Source organism: Geospiza fortis, unplaced genomic scaffold (assembly GCF_000277835.1).
Source record: "Geospiza fortis unplaced genomic scaffold, GeoFor_1.0 scaffold188, whole genome shotgun sequence".
Classification (NCBI taxonomy): domain Eukaryota; kingdom Metazoa; phylum Chordata; class Aves; order Passeriformes; family Thraupidae; genus Geospiza; species Geospiza fortis.
Genome location: NW_005054337.1, coordinates 1,325,694 through 1,333,828, shown reverse-complemented (window position 1 = coordinate 1,333,828; position 8,135 = coordinate 1,325,694).

Sequence of the window (8,135 nt, the reverse complement as noted above, 5' to 3'; positions counted from 1 at the left end):
CAGCGGGGGCGCGCCCGACACGCCCCTGCCATCCTTCGGTCGCGATTGTCGCGGTCGGGACAGGGGACACCCGCCGCGGGCTCGAGAAACGGCGCAACAACGCCCGGAGCTCGGAGAGAGGGGGTTCCGCCCAAAAATCCTTCATCTCTGAGGTGGTTCAGCTCCAGTTCCGAGCTGGAAAAGTTTCTTTCTCCTTTCTGCGTTTAAAATGAAAAATAACTAAATTTTATTCATTTATTTAGGGATTCGAGGGATTCTGAGCTGGCTGGGCTTTACCAGTTTTGGAAAAGAACTCTTTATTTCAGAGGAAAAGCTTGCAGCAAGGCCAAAGTACAACCCACAGCACAGAGCAGTTCCTCCGTGTTTGGGTGCCAGGGTAGCATCCTGTACAGGTGCTGCTGCTCCATAAACCACTGGTTTTGTGGGACGGGAGAGCCAAGGCAATGGATGTGTGTACAAGGAAGCAGATCTGTTGAAGAGGAACAGAAACTTCACAGACAATTTCCTTCCATTTGGATGGAAATGGGGTTGAGAACAAAACACTCTAAGAGAAGCCAGAGCCTTAAGGTATCTCCACAAAGGCAGTTTGGTACTTGTTATACCTAAAAGATTGCTCATTTTCTCTCCCCTAAAATTCAGTAATGCTCCAGAGCAGAGCGTTGCAGCCCAGCACGCTGAGGGCTGCAGTAAAACTTTGCAGTTCGGTTGAAGCTGTGGGAAAGAACATTTTTGGGGGGTGATGCTTTAACCATTTTAGGTATTGAAGGCAGAAGGGAGCCCACATCCCAACCTGGGGTGGTTCTATCACAAACTCCCCATGCAACGAGCTTCATTCCTCCCCAGTCTGTTTTTTTCCTTATTAATCTGGAGTTATTCTTTAATCATCAGGACAAGGACCCAGTGCCAGGGGAGGCTGCCCTGGGCTGCTCCAGGACATCAATCTCCCTGCCCAGCTCATGGGGCAGTAAAAAGGCCAAGCTGCCCTCAGGGGTGTGTTTCTCAGTGGGGTATGACCACCCCAGCATGGGGACACTCCATGTGAGCCATGTGCCCAGCTGACCCAAGAAGAAGGCCACACTGACCACTGCCATGGCCACACTGGCATGGACACTGCCTGCACCCTCTGAGGAAAGCAGCCAGCACAGCTCTCAGGGAAAGCCTTGGCAGTAAATAAATAGATAAAGTAAATAAAGTCTGTAAATAAATGGATTATTTACAAAATTTACCCCAGAGGTTAAAGGGCCAACACAGGCACATGTGTGGTCCAGCTGGGGACCAGGTTCCTCCAGCCGTGCCTCAGTTTCCCCACTGATAATACTGACTCAGCGCTTTCCAGGGAAGGGTTTGGCTAAAGGTTGAGATGGACTTTGAATACACAAATTCCAACAGGCAGTTTAAACAGCCACGTGGTTGTTTTCATGCCCAGCATAAGGCTTTGTTTTTGTGCTGCGTGACTGGGTTTGATCGCTGGTTGGATTTCAGGGTCCTGACACTCCCAGCCCTGCCTACACAGCATGGAGAGTTCCAGGGCACAGGCTTGGGAGATTTTCCTGGCCTGGAAGGGAATGATAGAAGGCTATAAATCCAGTGCTTCAGACATGAAAAGTCGCTTTTGTTTTAGTGTAGCCTGTGTCATCTCTCAGGTTCCTCCTCAACTCCCTAGAGATGTATTCCTGCATCCTCCGCCTCTCTAATAATGTACAGAGCAATTAGAGCGTATTGATAGAAAGATTATATTCTATAATGGATTATATGCTCCCCAGCAGGTACAGGATGATTGTGTACCCCCACTGAGCCTGAGCAGGCTAATTGCTTTAATTAATGATAGAGCAGAAATGAACAAACCTGCCCCAGTCTCTTTGTGCAATTTCACCACTTACACCCCCATCTGGGGCTGCTTCTAAAGGATCACCTCATTAAGCAGATAAGACTGGGGGTGTGATGCTGCCCCCACAGCCATGAGGGGTGAACTGGGGCTTTGCTGCTTCAGGGGGATTAGTCTCCAGCAAATCGTGCCTTGTTCTGCTTTTCCTCTCAAAATCAATTCCATTTTGCCTTAATGATGCAGCAGGAGCAGCATGGGTAGGACAGAGCAGCCAGGGGAGATTGAGCAGCCAGTCTGGTTTCCCAGGACAAAGCCTGTTCATATCAGGTGTGTTGAAAAGAGGAAGATACATTTCATTTATATTGATCAAGAAATGGTACTTTTAAAATGAGCAGATGACAAGATTTGGATAGATTTTCCTCTTTGGTTTTCCTCTCATTAGAGCCCCTAGGCTAGAGCCCAGGACTGCAAGTGTCTCCAGTTTGCTTTTTAGCAAGGTTTCTGTGTTTTCCTTTTCTTTTTTTTTTTTTTTTTTAATCTGGCTTTTAGCTTCTGGCAACTGGCTTTTGTTATCTGCCATTTGTGTGGGCCATTAAGGAAGAGCCTTTTGTGTCATTTTGAACTTGGCAGAAATTTCTGGAAGCCGGCAAGAGCTGCAGAGCTGAAGGAGCTGCTGGCTCTGGACTCCACCAGCCCTCGTGGGCCAGCACCAGGGGGTGTTTGGGGCACCCCAATGCTGTTACCAGATTGGACATCCCAGTGGCTTCAGGAATTTGGTCAATAAAATGTTGCCCAGCAGCCCCTTCCCCACCAGAGTATGCAGCAATTTTCTTCCTGGGCAAGAAGGCAGCACTCAATCCTGGCACAGCAGCAGAACCACAGACTGGCTTGGGTTGGAAAGGACCTTAAAGCCCATCTCATTCCAGCTCCCTGCCATGGGCAGGGACACCTTCCTCTAATCCAGAGGTCTCCAAGCCCTGTCCAACTTGACCTTGTATACTTCCAGGGATGGGGCAGCCACAGCTTTTCTGGGCAGCCTGATCAGCGACACAGGTTTGAGCTCTCCACAGCGCTATTCAGCCTGGTCCTGCCCCACAGAAACGTTTCCCTAATTCTCCCTCTGCTGAGGACCTCTTGCTGCAGAGGAGGGAGCAGGCAGGACCGGTGTTCAGGCTTGTCCTCCTTTTCCCCTCCTCCTTCTCTCGCTCCTCCTCCTCCTCCCCTGTCTGTTCCCGGCTCTGTTATTCACTGCCAGGTTTGGGATTAGGGCAGCGTCCGCCCCGCACGGGCAGCTGCTGCCACCTATGGATAAAAAATGCCCAAAAATATTCATCCTAGATGCCACACCGGGGCCATCTCTGGTCAGAGCCAGAGCAGCTGTGACACCAAGCCCATGCTCAGGTTGTGGCCTGACAGAAATGCCTGGACATCTTCCCCTGCCTGTGTGGGTTTAAATTGGAAATGGGAATGTCCTGGAAATGCAGGGAAAGACTTTCCTGAAGCACAGTGCTTGAGCAGCATATTTTACCTGTCGTGTGGAAATCATGTTCTGCCTTTCTGGGACATGTGCAGCAGTGACCCAAGTGCCTCATTGGCAGGAGAATAAACCAAAGTCAGCTCAGGGCATGGATCACTGTCCCCATGGTGATGGGAGCAGCTCTGCTGTCCTCACCTGCAGTCTGAGTTCCCAAAGGGCACAGGGAATTGACATCAGGACCCCCAGAATTGTGAGTCTGATCCAAAAATACATTGTGGAGAGAGTTAGACAGAGAGTCACAAAGTGTCTGATTTACCTGTGCAAAAGGGATGTCTCCAATTTGGAAAAGCCAGCGAAGAGAGATGACAGCTGCTTGCTGCAATCCAGAGGCTCATGGTGAACTTGCTTCCACAAGTTCCTGACTTACGGTTCATCCGTTCCTCTCTAAAAACTGGCAAATCATCTTGCAGAAACCAGCAGCGACACTGAGCAGGATCCATGTCTGCAGAAAACTCCTAAAACCATGTTTGTGGGATCAGGGGAGATGCCACTGCCAGTCACTACCACCACATGAAAACAAATTATTCACCAATATAAACCCTAGGGCTTTTATAGGGGTTGCTTCAGAAAAAAAAAAAATAAAAAAAAATCTCATTAAATTCTCTGATCCTTTTTTCACCCTTTGGATGCACCCAAAGCTCATGCTGTTCTCCACATATCTCCTTTAACATTTCCACTAAAGCCATCAGAAGATGTGGGCAGTCAGTGCTCTTTTCACTCAGTGCCTGTGGTTTGATAGGAAAAGCCATCCCTGGGATTAATCAGGCTTTTCCTAACTGGGAGATGTGCGCAGCTGCCAAAACAAACACATCAATCTGGTGTAGCTTGACACAGCACCAGATATCTCTGCTGAAAACCCAGCATGGTCCAGGGGCAAGGCAGCATCCTGCAAACAGCACTAAAGCACAGGGCAGAGGTGCCTTATCTCATTTGGGCTTGACCTAGATTGGGCTCTGCCCCATCCTCAGCTCACAGGGAGATTTAAGGGATCAGAGTCTCACAGCCCCCACAGATGCTGCATCCAGGCACCAGAAATGTCACAGTGTCCCTGATGAGATGTGGATGAAATGGTGCTTGTCTCCTTCCCTGGTGCTAAAAGATATTTCAGGGCATGGAAATGTTCATCCTGGCTGCTTCCCAGATGGACAGCAGCTCAGGCTGAGCAGTTTTATCCTCCACAGCCTCAACACCATCACTCAGATATTTGGTGGAAAAGGGGTTCCTGAAGAGCATCCTCTGGAGCTGTGTGCTACCACTGACATCCAGGAGAGATGGGGACAGTTTTCAAGGCCTTTAAGCATTGTCCCTCCAGCACTGATACCTGAGATCACCTTGGACCCCCAATGGCAGTGATCAAACCCCACTGGGCAGGTCCCAGTGGTGTGAGCACCGTGGTGGGTCCTGAGGAGCAGCCCACCCTGCCCTAGGTACTCTGCTGTCCCATCAGGGATGACACCAGACTCCATCCCCAGCTGGCCAAGTGGCTGGAGGACTTGGATGTCTTGTTATCACTTCCAAAGTTTATTTTTAAATCTCTGGCTCCAATTTAAAGGTATCAGCAGCATGAGCTGAGTGCAGGACCTTAAAATACTCCCTTTCTCCTCCTTCCCCTGCCTTTCTGTCCCATAAATCCTGTTTTTATCTCTCCTCTCCAGGTCTACAACATGAACATGAGCTGAAAAACCTGCTCATGTTAAAAGTTCATGAAATCTACTCCATCCCTGGAAGTGTTCAAGGCCAGCTTGATGAGGCTTTGAATAAACTGGTCTAATGGAAAATGTCCCTGCCTATGGCAGTGGGGCTGGAATGAGATGATGGTTAAAATCCCTTCCATCCCAAACCAGTCTGGGGTTCTATAATCCCATGATTTTTTCCTATTTGGTGCCTTGGGCCAGGAGTGCTGCCAGGCAAACACACTGGGAGGGTCATGGCATGTAAACACAGGGACCTGGAAAGTGTGATCTCAAAGCCAGCCCCAGGTACACATGCTCTAGAAACCCCTGGGATGTACAGCAGGGGATCCCACCCTGTTTTCACACCAGTTAATCTGGGTTTAACTGCAATGGGAATGCCTGGTTTGTGTGCACCAGCAGTCAGGACTGCCATGGGGTGCACAATGAGTGCACGAGCAGAGGATGGTCAGTGCCTCGGTGTTTAGAGCTTGTCCACCCCCAGCAGATGGTAAATGCTGAAATATCAGGGAGCAAAACCTCAGCAAAGCCTCCAAAGCTGGTGTGGAAGGAGCTGAAAGCCTGAACATAGGAAGAAGGAAACCTAACAGCCTCCACTCTGTCCACAAACTGGCTTTTAGAGGACAACCACTGCCCTACCCCCCTTGGATCTGCTTTCCCAATGGCTCTTGCACGGGGCCAGGCTGCTCTTCTTCCTTTCAAGGACTCTGTTTCTTTGCATAGAAAGAAAATAGCAATTTACAGCCATTCCTGTGTCTAGCCCCAACTTCTCCCTTGTGAGACCAGAGCTCCTGGAGCAACATCCAGGCTGGCATTCCTTGTGGCTGCCATCTGCCTTCCCCAAACCCCCTCCTTCAGAGGAGACCTGCTGCATTTTATAACCACAAACACACAATTGCTCAGTGAGCTGAACACTCCCGGGCAGGAACACCCCCAGAGCCAGGCAAATCCAGGCAGGCAGCCTGGAGTGTGCACATCCCAGATCCATACAAATCACCAGCACTGCGGATTATTCCCTCTCCCAGTCACACTGTGAGGGCCTCTTGGGGGGAAAAAAATAAATTCCAGTTGTTATGTCTGGGCAAATGGAAATTTTAGCTTAGTTTAAAGCACCAAATCTCAACCCAGGGGCTGTGGGGATGGATGGGGTGGAGGTGATGATGATGAGAGGAGTAAGAGGTCCCTGCCATGCTTGTGTGCAGCCTGCCCATCCCTTCTGGGGAAGGGGATTTCTGTTTTATTGAGTCATCCTAAATTATTTGGTGGTGGCTTACAGGGAGGGTGAATCAAGCCCCAGTATGATGGAGGGGAATTTCAGCCCTGGATCTGACACCAGATGGAGGCAGACGAGGCGCTAAACTTCACCCCTCGGATTTCACTTCCTCGGGTCTCTGTTATTTCACACGGCTGAACATTTAAGGGCAAATTTACACCGTTTTGTTGTGAGGGAAAATGATTCCGCTCAGGCATGGCTGCTGATGGTCCCCGGGACCACATGTGCTCAGTGAAGCCCTTTGGCCCGGGTGCCAGGCAAACCTGGGCACACAGCTGTGCCTTTAAGCCTCTCCAGGCTGGGGTAAAGTGGCTTAAGGGAGCCGGGATTAGCCAGGTCTGAGAGCCCTCTCTCCTGCTCAGGTCCTGGACTATTTATAGGCTGATGGGCCGTCAGGCTCTATTTCAGTGCAGAACAGGGCACTGCCCAGTTCCCTTCTTCCTGCCTGGGAAAAGGGGGCGAAACAAAAATTCTTTTTACTGGAGAAGGAAAGGAGGCAGGAGAGGCCCATCCCATGCTCACCTGGCAGGGGTGACCAGGATTTACTCCATGCCCATCTTCATTATTAAACTCAGCCATTGCCCCACTGTTCCCAGGCTGCCTCAGCCCTTGTATAAAAAAAAGGGCAAAGGACTAAAATATGAATAGGAAGAATAAGGGATTTATAAACCTCTCCTTCCTCCATGTTATCACACTTGCTGTCCATCTCCAGTCCATCAAGACCTGTGGTAAAGCTTCTACCCCTGTCCCAAAACAAGGCTGGGGTAATCTCTTTAAATCCTCTTAGAGCCTTCTCCTTGGAAGTTTCTTTTTTATTTTTCCTGGCACTCGGTGCATTTTATGTTGTGCAAGGAATGCTTCATAAAAACAAAAGATAGTTTGACTATCAAATTTCTAAGAAAATACCAGTGAGCTATAATATTCATTAAAAAAGGCCTCCCTTTAAGCACTAATGAGAAGTTAGGAACATTTTTATGCACATAATGAGTAAGTTTTTAACCATTAGCCTAGGAAGGTAAGAGTATCTTCATAAGGGTATCTAAATTAGCTGTTAAATTCACTGGAAGGATGGTCTGGGCCATAAAATTGTTCTGGGTTATTTCATAGCTTTAGTCAAAATTAGCTTTCTTTTGACCTATATTTGGCTTTGGGACACAGAAAATTTTGTATTGGCCTTGGAAATGCACAGTTGACATAAATATTCTGACCACTATATATTATTTTTTATGCAAAGAAAATGTCATTATATTTGAAGGTTTATGGTTTATGATTTATGGTTTCCTCGTCCTCCTAGGACTTGAACCCCACTTCCCATTAAAAATGAGATGATGTTGTTAAATCACAAATTCTTGAGCAGCCCCCATATGCATTGCAGGTGCAGAAATCTGTTTTGCTGTGTTTGTCCCTTGCTTTGTCACTTGCTCCTGGACCAATGCATTCCCAGGGAGGCAGAGATGTGGGGCTGTGCCCTCAGGGTCTGCCCAGGGTCGTGTTGCGCCCTGCAGGGACCCCTCTCCTCCCAGCCCCGGTGGGAGCACAGCCCTTCTGCACCACTGGGGGCACAGCAAGGGATGTGGGATTTGGTGGCCCCCTCCAAAGCCAGCCCTGGCCCTTCCCAGGTTCCCACAGGGAGCCCAAGTCTCCCTGGGCCAGCACTTCCATAATTTCCCCTGTCTTCCAAACAGTCCTTCCCTCCATCTACCTGTCTTCCTCCCATCCCTCTGTCTCTCCATCTCTTCCATCCCTTCATCTCCCTCTCATATCTTCATCTTCTATCTCTCCTGTTTCTCCATCTTTCATCCTCCCATC